Raw genomic sequence first — 27,415 nt, 5'->3', positions numbered from 1 at the left:
GTCTTTCCATACTCACCTGTGCTCTACATGTCATGTTTTGGATTAAAAAATACAAGTTTGATAAAGTCTATTCTGAGAATTATCTGTTTTCATGCTACTTCTACTTTCATACTACTTCAGAATGAAGAATCATTTATTTAAAAATATCTCAGAGAAAAAACAACCTGCCAGCTAAACAGCTAAAACAGTTATTTCAGAAAACTCATTCCAAAAAGACACTAAACAAGAGTGACAGGTTGCTATCAATTAACAATATTACAATGCTGGATCAATGCTGCAGACTTCCTACCAAAGGTAGGGACTGTGTTGTCATCAGTTGGTTTGTGATGCCTCAAGCAAAGCGTTTCCATAGTTGTCATCTTTTGATAACAGGCATCGCAGGATATTAGCCAATGGACATAACCTGGTTTATCCCTTTTTTTCTTTAATAATTTACTAAGTTAACATCATGTTTTATTAGAATGAACGACTGAAACCATTGGCCTACCAATAACATGTTTACTGACGAAGGTCATAGAGATGAAGAAGGGTATTTTCCTCATAGACTTGCATACAACTGTAAGATGTTTTCACAATCAAAAATCCTGGAAACAGAGCCCAGGAGGAGATCACGAGTCTTGTTATTTCTCGGGCCCTCAATAATATTCCAAAAGATTTTCATGGATCTATTTTGTGGAATGACACCAGAAACATGTTGCCAGTCTTACTCGAGTACTACCCTTTTCCTGTTGAAGGAACATTATGTTCTTTTCATACTGTTTTGCAGTATATAATTCAGTTTATCCTGCCCCCAGGTTCCCAGCATTTCTTTTGGTCTTCAAACCCTGCCAAGATAAGATTTCTTTTGCTCGATTTTGTCTCCTTTTCAAAGGATTATTCCAGACAAAATGCTACAGGGATGCTTAGATAATTGTTTTAGCTGATGTGTAACTCTGTTGCATCTAGGGCCATCTGCTGTGTTAAAACAGCAACTACTGACCAAAGATATGGCTCAGCGCTACATTTCTCATTATCAGATACTCAGATTTGTGATTAGCTTGTCTTATTTTTGTGCTGGAACATTATTAAAAGGGATTGAATCTGCAAGTCCATTTGTTCTCTTACTGTATTGTACTTGCCATCCTCTGGGGATTGATCATTTGAGCAAAGGGCTGATGATTATAAAAACAAAAGCTGCATCGGCAGTGGCAGTGGCAGCTTTTTAATTTCTCATCAGTTTGGGCACTGAGATATTCTAGCAGGCCTCTGAGAGGTCTAATGACTATGTGCTAATTAGAAAGCAGGCAGGATGTGAAAGAGCAGGTACAATTGAAGGAGAAGTACTATGGACACAGAAGGACTGCAGGGCTCTGAGAAAAGGTCATGCGAGGCAGCTGTGTGACCACTGTGAAGGATAGTACATGACATGAGGACAAAGCCACTGACCCAATACTCTCAGAGCATCCTGACACGCCACGCTCTGCTTAGCACACCTTTCATAAGACACACCTGGTATCTGACCTGCTTTAGCAAAAATAACAACCATTTCAAAAAGATTTATTAAAGTTACAAATAGATTTGTTCTCTGTTTCAACCTCCTTTTTTTGCAGTGAGAAGCTATATTTAGACAACTTTGTCAAATATGATAATGTGATAGCATTTTATGTACTATATGCAGTAAAAATCACATTTAATTTTAAAGACTAAGCTACAGCTGCTAGACTCCGTTTACGTGCTGTTGGGCTCAGTGGAAATCAAACCAATAAATGTGGAAGTGCACCCACTGAGCTGTACATGATGTTGTTTGATTCTACTGCGACAATGGGAAAAGCAAAACGGTGGGATGTTTATTATCCATGGGGATTCAGTATGTCGAGATTAGAAAGCATTTGGTGATTTCATTAATGAGTTTTGTTGCATTGAGTGATCACAGTCATGGTCTCCACCGTCAACAATGCTGGAAAATGTAATTACTCTGAAAGTAATTATTTGTGCTCTATTTGGAGGATGACTTTGAAAAGAGGATGGTTGCTTGATGGTGGCTGATGCCCTTGCCTCAAGTTTTAACAGTTTACCACTTAAGAAGTCTCTAATACTGTGCTAATATGTATTTTACAACAGCATACAGATACAGCATTTTTGTTTAGAAATCAAGTTTTGTAACCAGCATGTTCTTTAAACTAGCTTTCTGAGTAGTTGTTCTTCCAGACTGAGAGAGAAGCAAATTGATTTTTATGGAAATTTCTCTTGGGACTGGAGCAAAAGTGCAGTTCCGTGTGGTTCACTGAACAAACAGCAACTTTTCTTCCACTTTGGATGAATTCATATTTAAGCATCTGTTAAGGTTTGAAAGGGACTTCTCGTACAATGAGGAAAAAGTCAACCCCAACAGATAGTTAAACTTGTAAGGAAATATGATTTGAAATGCTACATCTGCTGCACATAATTTTACATTTTGTAAAAGAGCATACATTATATGTGCTCTATGCTTCAGGAACGTGGGGGTAGTATTTCTCATATATGAGATGACACAGGGGGTGAACAAGAACCAGCTGGTTATTATTACAAATAAACACCAAATCAATCAGTTGTATTGCATGCATTAGGAGACTGGGCTGCACTATAACAGTATGGGATGCACATTAAAACTATGATTGAGCTACCGACTGAACTCCTCACTGGGAAGTTAAATTTCTTGGACAAACAGTAGCACCCTAGTATTAGAACGCCTACTTAAGTGCCCAGCTAAGCAGTATATCATAGCAAATATTAGGCCTTTCCTTTCAAAGAATTCTTTCCTAAACCTGTATTGCGGCAAGAAACATAATAGGTTTCATCACACACAGAGTACCCAACTGATGGTTATCATCTAAGACAACAAAGGGACACCAAAGTCTATGCAGGCCAGCTCTGCTCAAAATTCATATAGCTTGGTTTTCCTCTTCATCCTGGATCATACCTGTTGTGTTGGATGGCTTCTCTGATATGCATCACACACTGAAAAACACATATCCTCATGCTCTCATCCCAGCTTCTCTGTCTAGCTCTGTATGTTTCTATTGCCGCGTCCATGTAAGGATTATGTGCTGGCAAGGGAAGGACATGGACTAAACCCCCTTGAATCTCAGGATTCTTCTTCCTCTCACAGGATGAATATGTAATATCTCATTAACAGCACTTGGAATATGTCTTGTTGAAGTAACATAGTGTGTAAGGCTTTTTGGCTTTTATTTCTGCCGTATCATGTTTTCACAACAACATTTTAATATGGTCGTTTATTTTGGCCTTCACATTTTGTGGTGTATGATGCCTATTTGCTGCTATTATATGTATACAATTTGTATTGAATATGGTGGATGTGTTAAAGTCATTGAAATCTTTTCTATCAAAATTCAGCCTGGACCAATTATAAACTTGGAGGGGTTATGTGCTGCATGTTCATTTCATTTCCTTTTGTTTGATGTGCTAATTTAATTTTCTTCTATGCTTTCAGGACTTGTAGCTGATACTTCGCAGGACAAATAAATTAAATGCTGCTGTGGAGATCTAATAGTGTTTTGCCCTTACTCTAGTTTTATCAGGCTTTATTTCTGAGATTTGCTTTGAAATGCATTATTATGAATGTAATGCAGGACAAGGGATACTGATTTGCATAAATTATAAATGAGCTTGAAAGCAAAAGTTTCCATGTGCTATTTGTTCTTCCTTACATATAATAACCCATCATCTTATTGTAGATACATTAATTATTTTGAATCAAATTAGCCTTTAGGATCAGCTATAGTTTGACACTACTGATATTTCATTATTTTTATTATAAGAGGGATACTTTAAGTGTGCATGCTTGTCCTTCAATTTAAATTAAAATGGGGACTGGGTGAATGGTAGACTTCAAGAGGTCAGTGTTAGACAGTATCGTTAGATTCATTTTCTTATATTTCTACATGCCCTTACCCATCACTCTGGGTCCACTTGTAAACATGTTCAACACAACGCCAGTTTGGATACAGCAAGAATGAATAGCATTGGTTCAATAAGGGTATCACTATGGAAACTGCACTTTCCCTGTTTGTCGACCTGCTTGCATGAGGTGGAACGTGCTTCAGCAACCCGGCTAGTATTGCAATGTCTCATTTATTTGATTTGGTTTCTCATAGTATTGGTTTCTCCCAAACAGTATAAACTACTGATGTAGAATATATGAGTAGAATAAAATCATAAATAAATGTAATACCCCAAAAGGGATAGGGAAGCCAATGCACAGCAATAATAATAACAACAACAACAACAACAACAACAACAATAATAATAATAATAATAATAATAATAATAATAATGTATACAGTAACAGTGGTTTGGGGGATTATTCATTAATCTATTTAGTTATTTAGATTTTTTGGTTTTTATTTTGTTTTTCTGGTGCAACACACCAGTCATAACCAGTCATCACTAATCACTAAACATAAAAACTATGAGAGGCAGTTTTGTTAGCCAAACAAAAAAAGTAATGTTTGACACATTACTGGCTACTTTAACAAAAACGTTTATGCATTTCATTTTTTTAATTACTCCAGGTAATATATATATATATATCAATACACTTCTTGTTACATCACTTTCTTACATGGTTTAACATGCATTGTGACATAATTGCAAGTTAAAAATATAACCTTTAAGCTACTCTCTCCCACACATACAGAAATCCCTGTCCTAATGAGGACACAGGTTTATAGCAAGCTTTGTCTATGTGGGTGGTTTCAACATATCAGTACAATCGTCTATATCAGAACTCTTTGTGAGCTTTGTGATTGTATGTTGCCTTTGCAGATACTTTGGAAAAGTCAGTGTTGTGTTAGTAGCAGTGGATAGTTTGCACTTTACTGTCACATTTTTCTCCTTTCATGTAATAAAATAATTTAAAAGTTTTTTTTTTTTTTACTGTGGTGACGTCATTCGGGGCGAGTGGAATCGATAAGGGAATCGTTTGCAAAAATGGCAAACAATTCCAAGGAATTGAAACAGTGGGAACCGGTTCTCAACAAGAACCGGGTTTCGATACCCATCCCTAGCCATGTGTGATTTGGTATTTGCATTCATGAGCAACTGAAATGATATGTCTTATAAAGAGGCTGGTGAGTGTACGCCTTAGACATCCATAAATCCATCCATGCATCTATCTTGTTTGTCAAAAATATTTGTGTTAGATTGAAGCAAATTCTTCCTATGCTTCACAAAATTAAACTTCTAAATTATGGTTTACATGTGTTCACCAAATTGACATACCCTATGCAACACAGAAAGATATTTCTGCTTGACAATTGGCTAAATTTTTTAAGGCTTACGTACAGTATGTGTGACTCTCAGAGAACACATATCACCTTTACTGGCTTCTACAACTGAAACACTACTGAATTGATTTTCAGCATGCCCAGACTAAGTAATCCTGTTTGTGTAGCCTTCCGTGCTTATTGCTGCAGTGATTCTTTGGCACTGAGAGGAATTAAATCAAATGAAAACGGAAAGGGAGACTTTCAGGAGCTGTTCCATTTTAAGGTGATACAATTCAAAGCTGAGAATATTCACCTGCAGCAAGCAGACAAAGAGCTGCTAGATAAGAGAAGAAAGCAGATGCCTTAACTGCACTCCTCCAGCTCAGCTTCTCCAGAAATGCAAACTCCATGTTCTTAAAAAGCTTAAATGAAATCAAAATGAGTTCCTTTTCAGGACTCATTAGCTTGCTGAAACGTTTTTGTTTTGATGTCACCTTTCTCTTTATTTATTTCTGTTTGTTACCTGTGCAAATATGGACAATAGTGTTACCTCAGCATTACACAAACCAAAGGTATCAAACACATCCAGGCTTAATTTGTTTTTTAATGTCTTTTTCTTTATTGTTCAAAGCACCGTGGGGATAGTAACATCGTCACCCTTTTTCTGGAGGTGATGAGCTCATTGTGTGTGTACATCTGTTGTAGGTCATAATGATATATAAGCTACCAGAGTCATGTATTGTTCTCAGCACTGATGACAGGCAGGACATGCTTTATCAGATGTTTGCACTATTCCCCAGCTCCTTTTGATATTAGCGTCAGTATGTGGTTACTCTCACACTGCAAATACAAAAGAGGACAACCAGAGAATTACTTATTAGCCATCGATTTGAGAATAACAACATGATATCAGTGCCTTCCCAAACTCACTGCTCTTTTGTGCTGTGACACAGTTTGGTTTAAGTAAAAGAAACAACTTTATTGGGTGCTCAAACATACCAGGTTTGGGTGGGTTTGCTGAAATGACTGATACCCTTTCACAAGTACAACAAAGAACTCAATAGCCAGACACAACTGTTAATATCAAATTCATTGTGTAGAATTATAATGACAAGAAATTATTTCAGCTTTCCCTTCTCAAATACAAAAGATGAACATTAGGCAAGTTATTGATTTAGGTAAGTCCTTAACTCTCTCCTGAGCAGATGAGTCTTCAACATGGTGAGTGAGTGCATTAGCTAGGCATTCCAGTAAGGGATCCAACAAGCACACTAACTGGATTATCTATGTGGAAGGAGAGGATATGCAGGTAGGTAATAAAAAAAAAGTGTTTTCCAACACAAGATGAGCAATGCTTTGGCACTGAATGATAAATGACCTGAACAATCTACAGGGGGCATGACATACTTGATGTAAGCTAAGTAAAAAAGGTTCAAAAGTGTTATCTTCAAAGTTTCACCTTTGTTGGTAGCACAAAATGCCATAAATAAAATGGCAATGATGTACTTGTCATGTCTGCTGCTGAATGATCACAAAGTTCTTCCACTTTGCCCATAAAATCAAAACCGAGAGACTAATGCTCTCGCCCTGTGACAGCTCAGATATAGCCTCCAACATCTCCTACTGAGTTAGACAATCAGAGGAGAACAGGTCGATGGCTGTTTGCTTAATTCTGACATAATTTTTGGCAGATTGAGAATTTAAGGTTAGGATACTCTGATGATATTTTATCCACATTAAAATATGGAACAATTCGAGTACTGTACCATTTAAGTACTGGTTAGTGTTATTTGTTTGAAGTAAATGATTCAGCAAATGAGATTTGTTACATTTTTTTGTATTAGTGTAGAGCCCACTGATATAACAAAAAGCTTTTGCTTAGAGTTACTGACAAAAGAAGGGTGGACTTTGTTAAAACATTGAATGTGGATCAGTCCGATTGGGGCTAATACCTAATATGCTTAATTAGGTCAGTACCAATGACAATTTTGAAGGACACCATGTCTACAGATTTGCATACTGAGGATTTGTACTCTACTTTTTGTCTCTTTGTTTCAGGTGTTAGAAAATGGCATCATTTAAATCAATAAAACAAAAAAATGATATATTTAGCTCAATATTAAATTGTTTCTGGAATGGTTTTCTGAATGGCAGATTGGGCTTTTAACAGTTCAACCTTGTATTGGCATTGAAATTGACGGACTTGTTATTTTTTAGGATAACATTCATTATGGCCGCTCTGCAAACCACTCTGTTTCTTAATTTGAGAAATAAAACGTGACTCATTGCGTCATAATCTTTTAAAGCTCTCCAAATTACATTATAAACAAGGTCAGAGCTTCTCAGAAATAATAAGATTTCGATAATCATTTTTAATCCCCCCACGCTGTTATACCACAAGACAAATTGCATTGCTTATTTATTTTCCATCGGTGCTGTTTCAAATAAACAGTTTTCCTCTCTCAGGATGGGGATTAATGTTTCTCCCCCTCATTCTCCCCCAAAAGTCTGTCTTGTTGAGTTGATCTTGGCTCTGGGATGAGGATGCAATGTCAGACAGTAGAGACACCCCTACCCTACAATGCACTTGGGTCAAGTGCATTTAGGTGTGACCACGGGATTGGTCCCTCAGAGAGCAATTAGTGTTCACTAAAGAATCTGGGATGGTGGGAGCAGTGAGATGTCAAACAATTGCTTCACTCCTCGTCAGCTAAACGGCTGTTACCCTTGCCTCCTAAGAGGAAAAGCTGCCAGTGTTTTGTGTTTTTCTGTGACCATCCCCCCCAAGCTGCAATGCAGCTGCAAGCCCTTAAAGATTCAGTATTAATCTAATCACTGCATAATTTTGTGATAAAACATTTTGCGGTGTTAAAATCCATTCTCCTGTAAAGTACTAGACTGTTGATCTAAACTGTCAGATATTCACCAAACGTTTCTTTCTCCATGCATTAAAACCTTGACAAGGAGCTACATTAGATCTGAGCTGTAAACAATCTGCCAGTTCATTTTTAACTACTTCAGAATAGATGAAACTTTTCAGAAAACAAAGAATTTTTTTCTTTTTCAGAGTGTCATTCAGCCCTGTCAATCTCTTCTGAGCACTAATAGTTTATTTATTAAACTGGAACAGGCTAAACCAGGTACATTTTTGAGATTTAAATTGCAACATTCTCACTTTAACGTTATATTATAAATCCTTGTTAACGGCTGCGCTTTCTGCCACTAACATGTCAGAAATTCTACCTTTGATAGACCTGAAGTTTTGTCATACAATGACATTTTTGTCTAATCTGAAGCACAAAGACGCCTAGTGACAGGGATTCTTTTCGTTTACCAAAAAGAAAAGACCAGTTGTTATGGTTACAAGTTATAAATAGAGCAGGAGTGTAGGTGACAAGGGAACAGAGTTTCAGGATGAAAGATACAAATGACATCCACCCCACAATCCCTTGCTGCAGTCTACTAACTTACAGGGAAATGTCACCACAGGCATCAGCTGAAGCGCGCATATAAGCACACCTGAACGGAATCAGATTATCTATTTTTTATATCTATCCTCTTCTGTTTGCAACTGATTTATCAGGCAAAGTGTTAACGATGGTTGTGACAGTGTAGTTTTAAAGTTGAAACAAAGTAAGGTGTGAGATATTGGCACTTCCTTCTGTTTGATTGTGATTTTTTTTTTTCCCATTTGTGTCATGCACATTGTTCTGTGCCCCAGTGCCTGGCACCAAGGGGCTCCTAATACAGCCTGTAATTAGAACCAGCTCAAGGATTTAATGAAGAGGTGCTCACTTGATGGCAGCAGCGCTTGAGACATTGCCAGTGGTTCTGACTTCAAAGTCAGAGATATGGCTTCCCAGCAAAGGCCGGGGAAAAGCTGCGACGAGATAACAAGTCATGGCTTTCTTTTGATTTGTGGCATGCCAGGACACTTACTGTATAGTTTTGCAGCCAGCAAGGGCATGCGAACGGTTGATCAGTGTGGCATTGCACTTCTGGGCAATGAGTATCATCAGCAATAGAGCCCAGTAATGATGCGAGTGGGAGGCAAGATAAGATATGCGGATTTCCTTCCCCTGCTGATTTTCAGTCTGCAACTACCAGGATCACCTCCTATCTACTGTAGAGTGCACTGCCTTCCAGAAATGCAAACTCTGGAGGAGTTTTATGATCAACCCAAAAGGTTTAGAGGAGGTGGGTGTGTTTCAAAGTAATTTAACTATCTTTGACAGCTGTGGACTAAAAAAAATGCTTTGTCCTCGGGAAAAGTTAAACGACATTGGAAAGTTATGAATAAATATTAATGAACATTTTTTGGACATACTCTATTACTGTGTTGCTATGTTAGTGAAGCATATGTTATGTGCCGTGTTAACTATACTATCCTTGGTGTTGTGTGCTGGTGTATGAGAACTAATGAAGTAGACAGTGTCCTCAGTTGCATTGCTAAAGGGTGTCCACCCCCACTTTCATATTATATTAACTACAGTACATTTCTTTGAATTCATCCCACTGATAAGATACTTTCTTTTTCAATTTGAAATGCCCTCAAATTGCATTAATTCCCTTTGGAGTGTGTTACATAAGATATTTCCATATATATACATGTATTTTTGTGTGCGTACGTGTGTGTGTGTGTGTGTGTGTGTGTGTGTGTGTGTGTAATGTAGATTTGTTTACACTTTGACATCAAAGAATTGTGGGAAAAGATGCATTTTCCCCCAAATTTAAAGCTGATTTACAAATGTGTGCCCTGATCTCAAATACGAACAAAAACACTGAAAGGCTTTTAGTTGAAATTTCCTTTCTGTTTCACAGGCTTCAAAATAGTTTCAACTGCATATTAAGAATCTTTCTTTTTTTGGGGGGGGGAGGGGTTGCTTTTGTTTTGTTTCATACACACCACAGTTGCTTTTATATTACATTTTGGCCTATATGCCTATATTCTCCGAAGTTTAGCTTAAGTCAAGCTGTTGATTTTATTTGAAATAAATAAAAAAAAGCAACATTAAATGCATAGCTATTTAGCACGTTTTGGGGATTCATCCTAAAGTAGTATATAATTTGGAAATTCTATATATTTGAGAATATTACAGAAAATAATATTTAATATCTTGTCTGTTTACATCATTAAGTCTGAAAGTAACAGCTGATCATCTTACAGGGGCTTAAGGGCTAGACTATTTCTTCGCCAGAACCAGTCATTTGCAGAACTTTCTTCTGGTTGCATAACTGTAACTCAGTGCCAAAAAAGGCTGAGCAAGTAAAAACCTGTTAGAATAAATGTCAACATCCAGGCTTTAAAAAAAAAAAGAAAAAAAAACTTTATTATATTTTAACAAACAAAAAAAGACCATCAAGCTACTGAATACACACACAAAACAATGAAACCCTCCCTGGCCCCACACAAAGGTCCTACTACTTAGCAAAACCACAATAATAACTAATAAACACATAGCAGTAATAATAATAATGGTGATAATAGACAAAATAACCAATCGAATAGAACAGGAAGAAATAAAAGGGTTATGTAAACTGTTGTTTCAGTTTTAGGCCCCCTTCTCTTTTCTCTACCTGTTCTGACTAGGTTCCATACTCAGAAAGTATGGTATTTGATTCCACTGTTATGCGGACGATACCCAGATTTTTGTCCCTCTTAAAAAGAATGAAGCATATTCTGCTAGACTGCTGTTTAATTGCAATCGCTATAGTTGCTCGTGTCTTTTCATCAGCGCACATAAGTATGAGCATGTTTCTCCCTGTTTAGCCTCGCTCCACTGGCTGCCAATGAACTTTAGGATTCATTTTTTAAATTCTTGCATTTGTTTTTATGGCTTTTAATCATCATTCCCCACCCTAACTCTCTGAGCTTCTACAGCCTCATATGCCCTCCTGTTCTCTTGGGTCAGCTGATCAGCTGCCCCTGACTGTACCTAAAACTAAGCGTAAGCTCAGAGGGGACCATGCCTTCATTATTGCAGACTAATTTGGAATGATTTGCCTTTGCACATTAGACAGGTCTCTTCTATCTTTGTTTTTAAATCTCTTCTTAAAAACCATTCTCTTTTTCTTGGCCTTTGACATCATGTGACATGTTCATTCAATTTTATGTTATTAATTTTTATTCTGTTTTGCTTCATTGTATGGCTGTTTTTCTTCTTGGTTTATGTCTTTTTCTTTACAAAGAAGGCTGGTATGGTATGGTCCCATACCTTATAGTCCACCACATTTATGTTGTTGTTGTTGTTGTTGTTGTTTTTTAAGGTAACCAGTCATCAACAGCCAAGTTGAGAGTCAGAGATTCTGGGATATTACTGAGTAGCAATGTTTTTTCCCTTCTAGAAGTAAGCTTTTTAGGTCTGAAGGTAGATCTACGTCTAAAAAGAGTGATCAGATCCTCAGAAATAGCTCACCATTTCCATTTATAGCTGCATGTAGGCTCTAAAGTGGGAGAAGCTTCTCAGAAATAAATATCCAACATTAAGCCATTCTAATTTTTTCCTGCTTCCCTTTCTGTCTTTGCATACAAGTACAGCAGCTACATGTTTATACATGGTGATATGAATAACATTCTCAACTAAATATTTTTTTTTAACCCAGCTACAAAAACCTATATGTATATGAGTTCACATTAGTTCTTGTATCTATATGCTGTGGAAATTAAATGTGTCTATTTAACCATTCAGAGAGGACAGAAAGTTTCACATGTGGATAAGAATAAAATATATTATCTATGTTTATATTCTCTTCTGTTGGTCAAAGTAAGCTTTTTCCTGACAATGTCTGTTGACAGTGTTGGGAAGGTTGCTTGTATTCCATTACAGAATACAGACTACATGCCCCAAAATGTATTCTGTAACGTATTCCGTTACGTTACTCAATGAGAGTAACGTATTCTGAATACTTTGGATTACTTAATATATTATCATGCTGTTTACAACTACATGAATGTACTATTGCTGTGATTATTACTGTTACTGAAGGTCCGCGGCTCCGAACCGTAGTAAAGGGACCTCTGGCTAATATTAGCCAGAGGTCCCTTTACTACGGTTTGGGTTCTGTGTCGGGCTCATAGCCGAAAACTAGCTTTACTTTGTTGTCTGGGTCAACTTTGCTAGCGAGAGACAGAGAGAGGCGTTGAAAGGCTGCTCCAACGGAACTTATTGTTTTTGGAGGAAAACACGAACACGGTGTACAGTCGAGTCTTAATAGCTTACTTACAACTGGGCTCGTCAGGCACTCTTCTTGGCTGCAGTGGTTATTATTATATTTACATGCTTCCAGCTCCCGTTTCTGCTCGATGACAGTTCGTACTTTTCCTTTTTCTCCCTCCCTCGCTCACAGACACATAACGTGTATGGCAGTCCATTCTCCCTGCAGCACGGACTACACTGCCTATGATGCTACATTCTTTAGAGCTATACCTGTAGCATTCTGCCTATTAGCTTAGCACAATAACAACAAAAAGACGCTCTCTCACCCAGGAAACACACACACAGAGAGAGCGTCACCCTGTAACCATGGCAACCGTAACGCTGCCGCCTGGAACAACAGAACGTAGCTGTCAAACAAAACCGCCGTGTAATCCATTTATTTCAACAAAGTAACTGTATTCTAAATACCACATTTTTAAACGGTAACTGTAACGGAATACAGTTACTCATATTTTGTATTTTAAATACGTAACGGCGGTACATGTATTCCGTTACTCCCAAACACTGTCTGTTGAGTATCCTGATCTGTTTTGGAGATAAATATAGAACGTGTATAAGTGGACTTCCAAGAAATTAGCCCTTTTTTTTTGTTAAATTTTGTGCTTCTAAAATACTTAAGTGCTTTTTCCAGGCATCATTTAAATCCTTGTTTCTCTGTACCTGATGAAGGTCACACAGAGTGAAACGTTATAATTGAATAAAAATAATGGTAGGTGAGACAGTATGCGGAGCTTATTATATTTTTCTCCACATCAGGTAAATCCCTGAATCCTTTTTCTATGAAAACACTCCCATAAATCCTTGAAATGTCTCTCACTAAATAAGCCCAGGAATTCAAATTTTAATGTCAATATTCAACATAGTGGATACCATTTTTATTAGTTATTGATATTTTTCACTGATTAATATAACTGCTCTATTTGCTGTTTTAGCTTTATATCCTAGATATGTAATTGACAAAATGGTTATGAGGGTATAAACTCACTATACAATACTTCTGATTATATTTCTTCTATTTATTAATATGAATCACTTCCTGGATATTTTAAATGTATAAAGACCTAGTATTTCTATTACTACACTGATTTCTCTTGCTAGATGGAGGAAGATAAAGTGTCACTTTACCCTGCTGTTCAACAGGAGAATGAAACCCAGACCTTAATTTGTAAATCTGGGGATCCAGAACTGAGGGAGCACACTGGGCTATAGGACAGTGTTAATTATAGCAGTGTGCTAATTGTTAAAACTTAGCAATACTTTGTTTTGAACACAACTGGCATTCCGAATAAAATGTTTAGACAGAGAAACGATTTCCTTTGTTGAAGATGGTTATGCATTTTGCAAACAGGAATAAATTATTTTCATTTTGTATGTTACATTTTTCCTCCAATCTGTTTTTGAGCCAGTCTGAGTGCATCTACATCATCATGGCATACACATTAGGGAACAGAGAAAATATTATGCAACGGTTAACATGCAAATTATTTGATTAGTACATATTCTTGCAAATAATTAATGTACCAAGTTCTACAGAATTGTACTACCAGACTTTGACTTATGTTCCGAAGTGCAGTAGGTTTTGTACCCTAAAGAACTACAAGTCAGCAAAGCTGGAGCTGCGACCAAAGATTAATGGTTTACCCAAGTACGTTTGAGTTGTTTTGGTTTTTTTTGTTTCATTGTTTGTTTGAAAGTTAACCTTTGCTTTCCTTTGCACAACTAAAAATATTTTATCCTGGACTCTACATCGTAAAATAGAAAAGATAAATAAAAGTTTAGCTTGCATTAGCAGGCTACATTTTGTTAATATTACAATCTGACAGGAGAGGCAATTATTTTTGTGGTAAAGTGTTAATGTCAAATGAATTAAACAGCTGGTTTAATTCATTTGACATATAAAGACCAATATATCCACAATTAACCTCTACCCTCTATTCCCCTCTAAACTGTAAATAACATGTATGCTCAACAGTTTCCTTCATCTGAACTTGTTCTGCAGAGCTGTGCATATTATCAATCCATTACAATGGCACAGACGCCTTTATCATCATTATTCTGGTAATCTCTCACTATCTTCTACTAATGGGTATTTATAACCTAGAACTATCAATTGTGAAATAAGAAACTGCACAGTACATTTAGTATTTTGAGTCTGGTGATAACATCAACTATAGTAGAAAAATAAAAGAAAGTAATCGACAAAACATCATATTAATAAACTGAAGAGACAGATTTACAGACTAGAAATAATTTACTTTATGTAAAAATGTGTAAAGCGCTAGTGGGTACCTGCTTGTTAAGTGTTTTTCAGTTTTTGTCAGCATTCATCATTCATGTCTCACCACACTTTGGATGTTCTCAGTTATTATGTATCAGCTTTTTACAGTTCATTGGTAGCATTTTGCAAACTAGCCCTCTCTCATGAAATGATATTTCATCTCCCAGGTGGGAGAGTTTCCTATTTAGCTTTTTAAATTTAATTTCAGTTTTGACAATTTGTTCACCAATCAGTTTAAATTAGCCCGAATTTCTCTGCAGTGTCTCACATAATTTTTCTTTTATCTTGTGCATTGCCACAGCATTTCCACTTTAAAGCTAAATAATTGATGATGCTGCATTTCAAAACATATTTTTAATGCCATAACGTTATATCACATTATAACGTGATATAGCTCTATTTATTTATTTTTTTTGCCAGGGTGGCAGCTCTACACTTCTGTAACAAGCAAAGACTGCAACAAAAACAATTTCCTTCCTTTATGTCATTATATGATTTAACAGTTTAGCGCAAGATTAGGGGAGCATTTTACTTCACTTTCAACTTTCTACTATCATGCTTTAGTCATTACAGCAAAATACGTCTATAAATAAATAAATCTATCAAAATAAATCTTCCTCGTATTAAACATACACCGCTCGTCTCAAGAAATATATCACAAACCTCAATAAAAACTATAAAGATGCACGAAATGACAATTACCAAAATAAACCACTCACATCAAAAGAGACAAATCACAAAAAATGACTGTGTAAAGTTTTTTGTTTTGTTTTTTAAACACATTTTTCCTATGTGAACCTCATTGATTTGCTGGCTACTTAAACTGGAACTGGCACTCTCCAAGATTTTGATATAAATAAAATGTGGATGTTTTAAAATACTGGTGCTACAATACACAACAAGAAAGAGAAAACCATCCCCAGCTCACCTAATTGATAGTAGTGAAGTTCAGTTTTTGGGGATTTGCAATTTTCCTTTGTGATATTTATACTGGCAGAGGAGCACAAATTTGTTTTTTTGTTAAATATTTTACCATTTTTCAGTGTGCCATAATATGAGCATTAAATAAACCGTGACCACTCTTTTTTTTACAGTTATTTCTGTGAGCCTAATTAAATGTCTCCAAAAATACAGACAGCTGTGGACAATGTAAGGGACTGCGTATCCTGCAGACCCAGAGTCAATGTTTTCTTTTTCTTTCCTACAGCTTACCTCTAAGTCCTGTTGAGTTTGATTGACTGTACAGCCAAAAGAAGCATTTGTGTCATTCTGTAATGAAAACAGATGGTCTCCATTTTTTCTACCCTTGCACCGTTAAACCTGAAGGACATTTGAGGGTAATAATGACTGATCTGCCAAATGCCTAGGACACTGGCACAACTGACCTCCACTGGAAAGAAGTTGCATAATAACTGAAATTATTTACCAGCTACACTGAGCGGTTTTAGAGCAATCCAGTTTTAGAATTTGATGAGAATAAATCCTGATGAAATATGTGTGTTGCCCTTAATCCTTTTCAATCATAAACAGCTGTCCCGGGTCATAAATGTGAGTGTTGCTTAACCTGCTGAGAGAGCGGCCTTTGATCTGGATTTGGCTTTGCTCACCCTAACCTGATCCCCTTTTCTACCATCTGTCATAGTTTTATTATTGGCATTTTTAAATTACATTCAAAAAGATAAATAGGATCAATGCTATTCCCTTTTCATCCTTTCTTTGATTCTTAAACTCTGATTAAACACATGTACATGTGACCTGGTTATGCTCACTTACATCCACTGAAATCTGAGAGCTGTTGGGTTCAGCTGTGGCCACCACTTCTTTAAGTCAGTTACAGAATGGTATAATGTACCTCAATGTTTCTTACCTGCTGGGAAGCATGTTTACTGTTTTAGTTATTATTTTGGTTTGGCATTATTTAAATGCATCAAGGTCAAGGCTGGAATTTACCTTCAAGACCCTCTGGTTTCAAATTCCATGCAGGAGTATATGAATATTATCCTGCTGTATTTATTTCCAGCTCAGGCAGTAACAGATGTCTCATAAGGCATTTTATATGTGGTTCCCAATATTATACATTCAGGTCAAATAATCCTGCTATTACACTAAAAGCTTCTCACTGGCACTGTGCAATTTCCCATTTCAATCCCAAATCATTACCTACAATGGTCCTATATATTCTCCTGCATTATTTTAAAAGTCTTCATACTGTAGTAATACTGGTAAGATGCGGTCACTGATACTAAAGTATCAAAATTGAGCTTGCAAAGGAGCTCATATGTGAATATATGTGTGTATTATCACTGTAATTATTATTTCAGAATGATAGACGTTAGATGGTACACAAAATTACAAAAAAAATCTGCATGATTAATCTCTTCACACTGTGGTGTATGATAAATTTTGTAATGGAATATAATATGGTTCAGGTCACAGAAAAGAAAAGTGGCATTGCATGGTTTCCCTTTTGAATTTATAAAGAATGTTGCAAAAGATCCTAAGACTAAAGTAGAGTATTTCTAAGCAAGTATAATATGAAAAACAGAATATGTGTCATTTAGCAGGAATAGTAAAACCAGCTTTATGACTAAAATTAGGTTAGGCAGCCTGATGTAGATTGCAATTAAGCACCCAGTTTAAAAACCTTTATTCTTAGTTACCTCCCTAAGTGGTTTCATGACTAATATACTTAATTCACATATATTTAAATATAATTTTAAAGACATCTCCAATAAATGAGAGCGATTGTGCGAAGATAGGTGTGAAGAAACTCTTCACTTAATGCATATAAACAAATTCCATTTATAGATAAATTTCAATCATCTGGCACTAGCAATTCAGCAAAATCTCTCCTGCTTATAGTTGATTGATTCATATATTCATCAGTCACAGTTCATAATAATTGATTTCAGTGAGTGTCCGTCTGTGTTTTTCAATATATTATATATAGTAACACAGTTAAGGTATAATGAGAGGTTCTGTTCTGAAGATTGTTTCATTTTTCCAGGATACACACAGACATCCTAAATGCTAAGAAGGAAATTTGTCAGCCTTACATCAATAATGATGGAGTGTGGCCAAAGAAAATATGTTAATACAATGGGTTTAAGAGATAAATTTAAAGATAATTTGAACACATTAAACTCCAAATATATTGGATCACAATACAGGTAACAAAATCTTAACTTAGGCAAAATAGGGCTTTGGAGTTGGCCACTTCCACAGGAATGAAACCTGCCTCCCACCACATTCATATTCCAGCACATGATATTCTGTACTTTCTGCAGCTTATATAGCTGGATCAGATTAAACTAAAAATTCACTGAGCAATTTTTTTTTTTTGACCAAATTACACAGTCTAATGTGAGGCTGTTAGGTGTTGCCAGCTCATAAGCATCCAGTGTGCACACCCATGCAGCTCTCAGCCAGCTCTCAGCCTTGTTATCTTCGTCCAGTAAACCACAAATGCTGGTTAACAGGAGACTGTGGGCAGCAGCTCTCACCCACAACTTGTCACTGACCAATTATTATCTACTTTCAATCACAACAAAAGCAGACCTCGAACAGCAATGAAAATTCCACTTTTCGCATTGATATAATAGAATAGAATAGAATAAGATGGTCCTTTACATGTACAACAAAATTATGGGTGCTCCATCCCAACTGTTTATGCGCAGTTGGGATGGAGCAGCAGGCATAAATAGAATACAGAAATAATATATCCAATCAAGAGGAATAAATACAAACTAGAGAAATATATGTAAAAAAAAAAAACAACAATAACAAAAGAAAGACACATATTGGAGAACAAAGTCCTTGGCAGCAGTGCAAAAGGACCTGATCTGAGGTCTGAGTTTAGAGTCTGTGTGTGAGTGGACTGAGTGATGAAGGTTGGCTCAGATTGATGAGGTGGGTGGGCAGGGGTGGGTTGTGGGGGGGATAGTGAGAAATCAGCTACTAGAGCCTTTCAAAGATCTTTAAGATCGTTGTATAGAACTTAAGATTTTCTTATTTGAACCTTTGTTTACATGCAGCTTAGGGAAACTCTCATAATTTTCCTCTGTACAAAAATATAAAGTGATTTTTCAAAGAAAAGCGTCTGGACTTCTTTAAGTTACTTGAAGACGTTTCACCTCTCATCCGAGAAGCTTCTTCAGTTCTAAGGTCAAATGGTGGAGAGTCCCAGACATAAACCTAGTGGGAGTATCCCCCCACAGAGGGACAAAAGGACCCCCTGATGATCCTCTAATCGCCTGAGCCAAGGTCTGAAAATGGGTGTGGGTCCCAATCAGCCAGAGTTTCGGGTGAGTTCATTGTGAAACCTGGCCCCACCTTATCATGCGAATTCCTGAGGTCAGATGGCCCAGGATGTGAGTGGGCGTTAAGGCGTCTAGGGAGGGAACTCAAAACTGGATTATAGATGGCAGAGAGTTGGTGTCGTAAACCACCGCCTTTGTTCAAAGATGGTCGCTCACAGTGGACATAGATGGCTTCTTTCACTCCTCTTTCAAACCATCTGTCCTCTCTGTCCAAAATGTGAACATTGGCATCCTCGAAAGAATGTCCATTATCCTTAAGATGCAGATGGACCGCTGAGTCTTGTCCTGTGGAGGTGGCTCTTCTGTGTTGTGCCATGCGCTTGTGAAGTGGCTGTTTGGTCTCTCCAATGTAGAGGTCTGGGCATTCCTCGCTGCACTGTACAGCATACACCACATTGTTAAGTCTGTGTTTTGGAGTTTTGTCTTTCGGGTGATCCAGTTTTTGTCTGAGCGTGTTGCCGGGTCTGAAATGCACCGGGATGTCATGCTTGGAGAAAACCCTCCTGAGTTTTTCTGATACAAAGGCTACATAGGGGATGACAATGTTGTTGTGTCTGTCCTTCTTATCCTCCCTCTCTGGTGTCTGATCTTCTTTTCTGTGCCTCTTTGCTGATGTTAGGTTTTGTATTGTTGATTGTCATTTATGCTTAGAAATATCTACTTATATAGGCTTAGAGTTTTATAATTAGTTGTAGATTGGTAGAGGTTTTATCCTTAATAGTCTGCAAACTTTGTGTGCATTCCAGAGCACTCTGGGAGCATGGGAGAGGTCGTACCTTGTCTTATTGTTTTATGGTAGGATAAACGTATCTATATCTGTTTTAGTCTAAGTGCCTTTTGTTTAGATGAACTGTTGGACTTCCAGACCAGCAGGTCCCCCCCCCCCCCCCCCCACCCCCACCCACACACACACACACACACGCACACACACAGGCAAGGTACTCTTTGATTGTATGTAGACGTCAGACGTCTTTGCCTACTTCGTGTCTTGCTTGCTGTGTAATTATATTGTCTTCAACGTTCCAGCGAATAGGTTCAAGCTACAAACCTATCAGCTGACTTTAGGAACGCCCATTTAGGATAGTCGCACATTTTGAGTGCTTCCTTTACATGTGTGTGTTCCTTCTTTTTTCCTTCAGGCTTAGAGGGAACATGTTCTGCCCGGTGGTGTAGGGTCCTAATTACTCCAAGTTTGTGTTCCAGAGGGTGATGGGAGTCAAAGAGGAGGTACTGGTCCGTGTGTGTGGGCTTCTGGTAAACTTCGATGTTGAGGTTGCCATTCTCATCAATGTGCACGGCGCAGTCCAGGAAAGGCAAACAGTTATCCTTTGTGTCTTCCCTGGTGAACGCTATCCACAGCGTTAATGTGCGCAGTGAAGGATTCCACTTCTTGTGTCTTGATTTTGACCCAGGTGTCGTCTACATATCTGTACCAGTGGCTGGGTACTCTTCCTTTGAAAGAGCCAAGAGCCTTCCTTTCCACTTCCTCCATGTAAAGGTTGGCTACAATAGGTGACCATTTGACCTTAGAACTGAAGAAGCTTCTCGGATGAGAGGTGAAACGTCTTCAAGTAACTTAAAGAAGTCCAGACGCTTTTCTTTGCAAGCTCCTTTGACTACAATGACCTGGATGACTGAGAACCTTCACAGACAATATAAAGTGATGTTTATCTTGTTTGGTTCTCTGCTGTTCTCTCATCAGCATATTAACAAGACGGAAACAAGCAGATCCGACTCTACTGGACCACATGTAAGGGCACATGCATGTAGATGGTCATAGCTGCCATATAGTGCCTCAAGTGGCCTGTCTGGGTAAGGCGAGAGGAAATCAAATAGAAGTCAGAGAACCCGTGCGCGCGCTCTGGTGTGTATGTGTGGAGCTGAGGAGAGGAGAAGTAGCTGTCTCCCACATGTTGTCACGGCCAGCCACATTAAGAAAACCTCACGGTTCGACTGAGCCCAAAAGGGGTATCCGTGAGGTCAGTGAAACAGAAGTCGCAACTGCAGCAATTTTAGACGGAGTTTCGCTCCGTGCGTGAAGCTTGGCTTGTGTAGCTGCGAGCTGCAACTGGTGGTGCTGCAGGCGTGGGGACAGGGAGTTGGAGCGAGAGCTAACTCCAGCTGTGCTTTTCTCCAGCGTTTCCAGTTGGATTAGGCTGGGTTTTGCCGTTAAGTGAACGCTCGTAGCGAGGGAGCACAGTTAGCCGTCTCGCTGGGAGGTGACGAGTCTATGGGAGAACTTTAGCCATGTCACTTAATGTCGCCCGTTGCTAACCTGAGGTTGGATGCATTCTACGGACCCGACGTCAAGGACAAAGTGGGTCATCAAGGAATAGGTTACCCTGCCATCTAGACGATGTCCTGGTTGTTCATCCTCCTTGTTCCGCTGTATGTGAAAGTGTCGCCTTTTCGTAGCCCAGTGCTTTTCCCACGCACTGTCGCCGAGAGACAAAGGTACGGTTTCTATTAGGGGTGTGCAATATAAACGATATACGATAGAAACGATATAAATTTGGCCAACGATAGAGATTTTGACTATATCGCTCTATCGCGATAGCGCATGTTGATGATGTCATCAAGCTGCGCCTGTTTTGGTCAAAGCATCGCAGCGGCTAAAATCATTGGTCGTGTCCAAATTCATGGGCTGCATCCTCCTGAGGACCCGGCCTTCGCGGCCTACATGGGCCGGGTCCTCAGAAGGTCGGGTAGGCCGGAAGTAAACGGCTGGGGAAATTGGACGGTCTAGCCTTCTGATTAGCGTCACCGCTGTTTCGGTGGAGTTTAATAAACTCGGCCTCTGCTCCTTGCTATCTAAAATATAACAGGACACTGGCGTAAATTCTCGACCGTCTCACACTTCTGTTTAATCAGTTTTCTGTTTGACCTTTATTCAGCTGTGTGAAAATCCCAGAGGAACCCACCCGGGGGATTAATAAAGTTTTATTTTATCTAATCTAATAACTTTAATCTCAGCCAAACTGATTTACTCACGAACAAATAAAACACTGAAAAAAGCCCAACAATAACATTTTTAGGTTGTCTAAGTGACTTATATATTACGTTTAACCTGAGTAGCGAAACTCCACGGTGATCTGAAAATGATGTGCCGGGAGTTGTGCCGTTCTCGGCGGCTTCAGTGACCCTCGAGCTCCCTGCTTGCTATCGAGCTGGTGGGTAGCAGATGCTCCGAAAACGTCGAAGCACTTTTGCAAATATGCGATATCTTGATAAACCGAGCAGATATTTGATGTTTAATATGAAAATATGTTAAAAGTTTATTTTGTGACCCAGAAAGATTAGTAAGAGTAATTTTAAAACTTAGTAGCAGCCGCCATTATTGGAAACTGGAGTTTGGCTGGGCCGAGCTATGAATTCTGGGATATGGTAGGCCACGAAGGACACACCCGACCCATCCTTCAAATTCGGGGAAAAGGAGGACGCATTTGTCGGCTGCATTCGGAGGAGTCTACGAATTTGGACAGCCTTCGGCGCGTCACTGTGACATAATCGGTCTACAAATGCGGCCTCAGGAGGATGCAGCCCATGAATTTGGACACTCATCTGCAAATTATGGCGGGCGACAGTCATAGCAAAGAGATGAACCACTTTTGAAATATGGGGAAAGCCAAAAACTGCGCTTCCTCCACTTCCGTAACATTGATTCATTAGTGTTGAATTCTCTCGCAGCTGTTCTATTCCCATGTTATTGCAGTATATTAATAACTAACCTCGTATTGTGGATGAATAATCTCAGTTGTTCTCCTGACTGAAGTTTGGCCCCTGTATAGTAGGGCTGCACGATTTTGCATAAAATGAGAATCACGATTTTTTTGCTTAGAATTGAGATCACAATTCTCTCACGATTTTCTTTTCCAGTATAAATATTTATTGCGCTTATTAACTGCACATCAACTTTGTAACAGTTGAGACTGAACATAAAAACAATAAATAAACATAAAAACAACAAATGTCTCAAATTTTGTCGTTGCCGCAAAATGTTGTACTGCTTGGAATTCCATCACCACCGTTGCTCGACACTGCGTGTATAGAGCAGGTAGTGCAACAATAGAAAAATAGTTGCGGGACGGCACTGTGTAGCCTTTGTCTAGGGTGTTGATCATTTTCCTAAATCCCTCGTTTTGCACAGTGTTGATGGGAGCCATATCTTTGGTCAGGTGATAAGTAATAGCCTCCATAATTTCTTTGTGCCTGCGGGAGTTCGACGGGTATGGGGAAGTGCTGTATAAGGTTCCCGTTATTGATGTTTGGGTGGTTGACCGGGACGGATTTTCTCCTGTCACTTTCTCGTCATCCCTGACGTGCTCTCCGTTGTTTTTTCCCTGCCAATTTTAGCAGCCAGGTTCTGTATCACGTGGTATAAGGCTCCGCCCTTGTCATTTGTTGAGCAGGAAGAGTGAGCACTTGTTTTCATGCAGATTACGTCCCGGATCAAAAGGCGGTACAATCGTTGTCTTTTTTTTTTTTTTTTAAATCGTTGTCATTTGGAAATGAGATGCACATAAGTATGAATTGAGATCGCGATTTTCTAACGATTAATCGTGCAACCCTACTGTATAGCATCGTGCTATGCGATTGCATTTGTCCCTAACCACCAGAATCCCTCACGTTAACGTTTATGGAGTGGAAAAAAAGTTGGCGTTCATCCTCCAGCTTCACTGTGCTAATGTTATGCTAACATAGCTGTGTCGCTGGCAATCACGTAGCACAACATTATATACCAGGTAGTCCAACTTCAGTAACCCTGTAAACGCCACTGCTGTTTAGTTTTCTGTCTTCATTTATGTTGGAAGTGGTAGCAGAGCTGTACGTTTGAATTAGTTTCAAAAATCTCTCAGAACATGCTATATCATGTTTAGGTGTAAACTAGCGCACTAACTTCCTGTTAACTTCTAACTCCGTTAAATTTAATAACTTCTGTTTTCATGGATGCATGGATGTAAAACTTAATTGTTACACCCGATAAAGCAGCAACGTTGATGATTTAATTAAAGATGAAAGAATTTAGACAGTTTTTAACTCTTAGTGTTCGTTTGACTTTGGGACCTGAAATGGACGGAGTTTTGGACCCAGATTACTCTGCGAAGCTCCTCACTACGGCAGCCGTAATGCTCTGACAATCCATCAAGCAGTGCAGCTTACCAAAGTTGTACTAAAACATTTTTTTATCAGATTTCTGCACGCCAAAATCGGTTCGAGGTCAGTAAGCACAACCATAATTCATACATAAGGCACACTCTCGATTTTTGAGAAAATGAAAGGATTTTAAGTGTGCCTTATAGTGTGGAAAATACGTTATACAGAAGAAAAGAATATATCGTGATATATATCGTTACCGCACATGCTTCAAATTATATCGCGATATGAATTTTAGGCCATATCGCCCAGCCCTAGTTTCTATTTTCCTTGCTTTTGTGAACCTGAGACTGGATTGCTCACTCCGGCTGCTGTAACTTTCGTCAGCCTAACGGACTGGGACCCTGCAGTCAGCTCCTGCAGGGTTTCTTGCCATCCATGATTTTCAGGGCCCATCGTAACCGATGGATGGTAAAGTTCAAAGGGGCATCTGAACAAATTAAAGTTTAACATTGTTTAGAAGTGACTGTTTCATGTTTTTGTCGAACCCAAGTTGCCTTGGAGTAGGGGCACCCTAACTATCTGGTTGGGCACAGAAAATCAGAGGGAAGGTAGGCTAGGCTGTGTTAATGTCTGATAGTATAGTACACTCCAGGCAGGCATCGTTTCTCAAGATTGAATTCTGGAGCCCCTCTTCTGTGCCCGCAGCAGCCAGACAGGTGACAACATTCCTACAGTAGTATGTACTAGGGGGGTCACGGACACAGATCCCAGCACCCCTCAGTCATTCAGGGCAACTTGTATACTGCTACACCCCTACATAGCGGGGGCTGGTAGCCCCCTTACACATACATACATGCCACCAACATTACATCCACAGGGTTGCAAACACTGTGCCTCTGAAACTCTAATAAATGGAGGTTTTGAAGTAAAGATTAAAATACACTTTTTTTCCCCAAGTATTCAAGTATTTTTTTTCAAGTCGTATTTACATTTAAGAGAATATTAAATGACTAAATGGTTGTTTGTGGGCATTTTTGTCTGTGTGTGTAATACAGCTGTCAAACCACAAGGTCATCTTACTAATAGTTAAAAATTATGATAAATAGTCTATTTACACAGTGTTCGTTTGTCTTGAGAAAAATAAGCTTCATTCATTAATTAAAAATGCAAGGTTTATTAAGATCTGTGCTTCTGCATTAAGTTGACAACACACTGACCTTGGAGTAGTTCTCGTGTGGCTTCAATAGATCAATTCCATCTGCCAAAACAAGACTGATTGGTTCACACAAGTGGGGCCTAATGTTTCCCATCATAAAAACAGCCTGCATTCACATGAGAGAAGCAGCCTCAAGATCCATGTACTCTAAAGCGTTTGTTGAGATCCCCACATAATTATTTAAATCTTTTCAAAGGACAAATTGAACCAAGTTTGACTAATCAATAATGATTCATCCCAAGAACTTAAATAGCACATAAAGAAAAAGCTAGAAGATTTGTTATCCATCTCCTGACCAAGAGACAGTATTACATCTTAATCAAAAAACTTTTCAAGTACTGAGTCCTACTGGATACCAAATTTAATCAAGCACTACGTTTTCAAAAGTCTTTGAGATGCTCTCATAGGACTGGTATAGACCACAAGGTGAACCACTGAAAGCAAATAATAACGGAAAAGCATTAATTGGGAAGATCAGAAACCATAAAAGTAAATGTACAACTGAGCTATACTTCTTCATTGTGAGGAAAATGCGTTCTCCCTCATCTTGTTCTCAGATGTCTGATTATGTCAAAACAGCCGTGGTTTCATTTCAGACTGTGGTGGTAGTGTTACAGTAATTAGCTTTTCTGTCTCAGGAGCTACTAATCAGCTCAACTCTATCTCCAACAGACCCCCTACTGAGGGAACTACAATTTCCAGTCCTTTGTTAACTCAGCTTTTTGCATGGTTGTGTGGCAGTAATCACTTTTCCAATTCAGGTAGTGTTCTACATATGACATAGCTCAATGTTAAAATCAACAGAACTTTTGTTTATTCAGTGAGGAATGGATTTTCTCTCTGAAAAGAAAACCGTTAGTGCTGCATGAACACAATATAATAATTAAACTTAATTATTAGACTTGACCTATAACATGCTATGCCTTGTGTTGTAAATGCACTTTTCTATCTTTGCTTGAGTCACTATGCCACTGTTTAGTATTATAATAGCCTCAGTTGACAAATTGAATTTAAAAACGCAATTGTTTTAAATTGGTTTTTATACTAATACACAGGATCAGGCATAGAATGCAAATGCAAAGTAGATTACACATTCATTTACATTTTGTAGAAGACTGGAATTTTGAGCACTCAGAACAGTAGAAGTGTTTCATGTGGCCTCCTGTGCAGCAATTAGAGAACACAACGTTTTAAAGCTTCAACAGGAAAGGGGTTTGGGTGGGGGTGTAAGGGAGAAGCAAAGTGGTTTATTTGACAAAGACCTATAAAAAGAGTCGAGATAATAAGCTATTTTTTTAATCTCTAAGAGCTATCATAATTAATGAAAAGGTTATCTTGAGTTTCTCATTGCTGATTTCTCAGGTCAAACAGTACCTTTTATTTTCCCCGTTTAAAGATTTTTCCCACGTATAAAAACCTGAAATATAACTGAGATTCATTTAGAATTTAGAATCTAATTAGGGTACAGTTCACTTTTATACACATAATCTGTTTTATTATATATTTTTAAAAAATATTTTAATGAAGACTGGAGCTGCTGTGGCCACTACTATTTAAAGTTTACACTTTTGTGTATTTATTTCTTTTTGTGTATTTATTTCTTCTTCAGCACTCCCCTCATTCACATTCATACTTTTGCTTGCTTTCACACCTGAGCTCACCCATACATGTAAAACTTAATGCTGTTATTCAACAGCTTGTGAAAGAAAAACATGCTTTCTGCCTTGCCGTTTATATTTCCATCTGGCTGATGGTCATGCACTAACTAAATCCGAGAGATTGGGAGTATGATGAAGTTTGTGAATTTGCAAATAAATGAAACTTGCTCGAAGCAGTTCAGTTACAATGAAAAGAAGAGACTAAGATTTAAGTGAAGTAGAATATCCCCATCCACCATAGCTGGACTGGCCATCGGGCATACCGGGCCATACATTAGATGGGGCCGATCGGGCCGATCGATTTTTTTTTTTTGGAAGGGTATAAATAATGAAAGGTGTTGGCTTGGCCAATTGGTCATGATCGACTATGGGCTGGACCAA

The sequence above is a fragment of the Neolamprologus brichardi genome, chromosome 1, assembly GCF_056152115.1.
Source record: "Neolamprologus brichardi isolate AB-2024 chromosome 1, ASM5615211v1, whole genome shotgun sequence".
NCBI classification, from domain to species: domain Eukaryota; kingdom Metazoa; phylum Chordata; class Actinopteri; order Cichliformes; family Cichlidae; genus Neolamprologus; species Neolamprologus brichardi.
Note: the sequence above shows the minus strand (reverse complement) of the source record.